We start from the raw sequence: 4,622 nt of genomic DNA on the forward strand, positions 1-4,622 counted from the left end.
ACTTGATAACAGCAGTGTGTGTGAGGTCCTTTACTTTCTCTGTTTTTTAATGTCAGCTGCAGTGACACCCTGATACTGATAACTCACACACACACACACACACACACACACACACACACACATTGGTAGTTCATACCTGTGAGGACCAGTATTGATGCAGTCCAACTCACTAGATGTAGATATCAGGTGTAATCCTGCCATTGACGTCCCGCTATCTACGTGTTGCCATTTTCAAAATCCACTCCACAAGTTTTGCAGGAGGTTTGAATGATGCAGTGAGGCAGACCTGCTGGTTTTGTTTGTGAATTCTGCATTTTAATGACAGTTCTTGTTTCTCTGGATGTCCCAGCATTTTTTTTCTTCATTAGCATAAGGACAATGAGATGCAGTTAGGCCATTCTACTTAGCGAAGGAGAATGATCTGACTATGAAAGACTAATATTGACTTAATACATTCAAATAAAATCATCTGCATATGCCAGGGCATTTTCCCCCATTAGTGTTACAATGATAAGGTGCAATCAGACTATTCTACGCACTGCTGAAGAATGGTCTGATTACACTATTGACATATTACATTGAAATAAAGTCATCTACTGACAGCAGGGCATTTTTTTCCCTGTTAGCATAATGATAATGAGGTACAGTCATACCATCCTACACGACTGCAGAATGGTCTGACTGCACAGGAGGCATTTATGCATTTAAATGACATCACCTCCCACTCTGCATGCAAATGTTCCACCAAAACATTTCCCACTCTAATTATTTTTTAACAATCTACAGCGATTGGTTTAAAGAAATACAAACTTGCTTGAGCATTTCTTTGCCGTTACCGTAGTGATGATGAGGTGCAGTGAGGCCATTCTGTAAATGACTATGCAAGACTATTTTGTTGTGGTTTGTTATGTCAGTCGTTATGGTGAATATTATGTTGTTAATTGGAACGTTTACGAGAAAGAATTTTAAGGATAATTTAGACGGCAGAAAAATGACACTTGTTTCCATTTCTGATTTTAACCAATGAGCATTTGTCTTCTCAATCAGTGTTGAGACGTGGTGTTTTAGAGCTGGCCAGAAGTAACTACCCTAAAATAGGGACTTTATTCTCTATTGAAAAGGTTCTGAAAGACATTCTACAGGGTCGACTCTTTTAGCTGAGTTCCTGCAGTGGAAAACATCCTAAAGTCTGGCAACACTCAGCCCAGTATTTATCTCGGCTTTGTTTGTTTGGATTTGGGCCAGTGTGGGCAGATAGTTGGTGAGTTTAGCCACGTTTGGACAAACTAAATGGATCATGCATTTTGACCTGAATTTGGAGAAAATAGTTTCAGCACCCAGACTTGTGCCATAGTACCGTGGCATTATTCATACTGTAGAGAGGTATTTCTGCCAGGTTTGGGTCATTATGTGGCTGAACCATTGGACTAGTTGGGTCCTGACACTGTGAGGATCTTGTTAGTGCAACTCCACAAACACAGTATAGCTGCTGGTCTGAAGAATCACCACTGTATATTCTTTAAAGACAAGCTACAAATATCTGAGATGGGGTGACTTCAGGAGCTGGAGACGGAAGCTGAAGGTCAGTTACATCTGTCAGTCAGCAGATAGATGTTTGTCCAGGCTGTTTATTTCCTTCTTTAGTGTTGATATAACAGAGTTTGGGTAGAAAACAAGAAGAGATCAGAAAGAAACTTCACCTGAACTGTAGAGTTACTAGAATTTGGAACACCAGTGACCTTCTTATCCCCAAACCCAGTGGCGGGACTAACAGACTTGTTTTTTCTCAAATTTGTGCCATTTTTTAGAGCCAGAAACTGTAAAACCATGAGTGAACTTTCAATGTCCTTGAAGCACTCATGTGTGATGCGCTATTGCGTGGGAGGGAAAAAAAATTCACAAACCCTTTATTCTATTAGTCTCATTTTAAAATGCTTCAAAAATAAGCTGTTTGGATGAAGTTCTTCAACCGAGAGAAAATTCTTCACTCATTGATGCATCTGTGAAGCCTTAATAATAAAGTCACAGCAGCATTAGCGCCATATTTTCTGAGGTCTTGTCCAGAATCGCAAACACAATCATGACGGTATTTCGTCAACGTCTTCTATGGTTCTTTCACATCTCTTTGTCATCATTTTGCATTTCTTTCAGGGTTTTTACATCTCTTTGTGGTCATTTCCTATTAATTATTGGTTTTGTAACCATTTGGGGTCATTTTGTGGTTGCTTTGTGTCTCTTTGCAATTATTTTTCATCCTCTTCTGGTCTCTTTGCATCTATTTGCAGCGGTTTTGCCTTTTTTTGGGCTCTTCTGCGAACACAAACTTAATAAGAATTACTGCAATATTTCCACAACATTTTTTCAGAGCTCGTCTGGGATTGCAAACGTTAATATCCTTGCCGTTGTTTCTGTTTCAGTTTGTCCCAAATGACTCATAGTTTCTCCCAAATTACTCAAATAAACATTCAAAACTTATCCACGTTTTCTTAAAACACTTCCAAAATGATAAGAATCTGTCCAAAATGACTAAATAAATGTTCAAAACACTTACAGTTGTCCACACTGCCTCAAAGCATTAACCAAAATGACAAAAAATTGTCCATAATGGTCCAAAACTTGCCTTAATGGAGTTAAAAAGTTTTGCCAAAAGGATTTTAAAAACTGTCTATAATCCCACAATACCTAAAAGTTATCCAAATTTTCATAAAACCTTTTCAAAATGACTAAAAACTGTTTAAAACAAATGTCCAGAATGAGTCAAAAGGCATCCGACATGACTCTGTGTGTCCAAAATTACTAAAATTACAAAAACTTGTTCATAATGGTAGAAAACCTGTCTTAACGGAGGTTTTATATATATATATATATATATATATATATATATATATATATATATATATATATATATATATATATATATATAAAAATAAAATAAAATACTTTTAAAATCTGTTCAGAACCCCAAAATTCCTCAAAGCTTTATCAGAATTACTTTAAACTAACAATTTTTTAAAAAGAACTCCAGAATTCCTTTAAAAGCATTCAAAATGGCTCAGCTTCTCCAAAATGACTAAAATTTATGCAAATGCTTTGAATAATTTTCAAAATGAATCAAAGAAAATGTTCAAAATCAGTCAGAACTTGATCAAAACGACCCTTTTGTGGACATTTTACATTTCTTTAAGGGACTTTTACGTCTTTTGTGGCTACTTTATATCTCTTTATGTCTTTTTTGTTCATTTGGGGTCATTTTGAGTGTCTAATGGTTTTTTTGTGTGTCTTTGTGATTCCTCTTCGTCTTTGTCTGGTCACTTTGCATCTATCTGCAGCAGTTTTGTCTGTTTTTGGGCTCTTCCGGGGTTACAAAGACAATAAGAGTCATGGTAGGGTTACATTCCTCAAGGGTTTGTCTGAGATTACAAATATAATAAGAGTCACGACAGTATTTCGACAGCATGTTCTTTCATTGTTTCACATCTTTGTGGTCACTTTGTAGTTTTTTAAGGTTATTTTTACATCTGTTTGGGGTCATTTTCTATTTCGTTGAGTTTTTTGTCTCCCGTTGGGGTCATTTTGAGTCTCTATGGTTGTTTTGTGTCTCTTTGTGATTCTTCTTTATGGTCTTTTTGTATCTATTTGCAGCAGTTTTGTGGTTGGTTTTTTTTTTTTGGCTCATCCAAGATCACAAACAAAAAAATTATAGCAGCATTTCCACGATTTTGCAAGCTATACAGGTGGTCCAACTGCCCTTTATATTGAACACAGATGTAAACATAGTGAACCGTTATTATAGGATTTGTTTGTAGGAATTTGTTTAACTTTAGATACCAAAACTAGCTGGTTCGGTATCGAAAATGATCGTGGTTTTGGGTTAAAATGCACCCTGTGGCTACAGTTACTGTTGTGCTCCATATTGGAGGGTTTCAGGCTTGACTCCTCCATTTATTCACACAACTTTAAGATTCACTGATGTTATCGGATTAATCAGTGATCAGAATGATGATAATGAGGCTACTAGAAGCTGGATGAACCCCCTATTGTCCCATATCCATAGAAATGATGATGATAAAAGCCATTTAACGGGCGGATAACGTCCAAATTGGGTGTTAAATCACTTGATAAAAGGCAGTTATTTTATCCAAACACATTCTCACTGACTCACAATGCCACAGTCTGTTACTATTATGGTATAAAATCTGATTTATCTTCTGAGAACCTTTGATCCGTGGCCTCCCACTCAATCGGCCAGATCTGGTGACCGGTCTGAGTCCTTTTCTTTCTCTGTCTTTGTTTCCTTTTGGAACATTTTCTCATTAAAAGTCTTTTTTTCCTGGTTTCATTTGCAGCAGAAGGCAGCCTTAATGAAGACCACATGAAACCGGCCTCTCCGGTTTCTATAAGTGATGTTTTTACACCTCCACCGCCGCCTCCGTCCATCAAAGCGAGAGGAGAGCGAGGGTAATGGAGGTCACCACACATTGTGATTTGTCTTTTCACCGCTGCTTCTTCCTCACTTCTCCTCGTTCTCTATCATCGGCTTCTCTTAACCCTCCTCAACTCTTCCTCCAGCTTTCTCCTCCTCTTAATTTCTCTGCATTTTTAAATTTGTTTTTTTTTTTTTT

This window comes from Amphiprion ocellaris, chromosome 21 (assembly GCF_022539595.1).
Source record: "Amphiprion ocellaris isolate individual 3 ecotype Okinawa chromosome 21, ASM2253959v1, whole genome shotgun sequence".
Classification (NCBI taxonomy): domain Eukaryota; kingdom Metazoa; phylum Chordata; class Actinopteri; family Pomacentridae; genus Amphiprion; species Amphiprion ocellaris.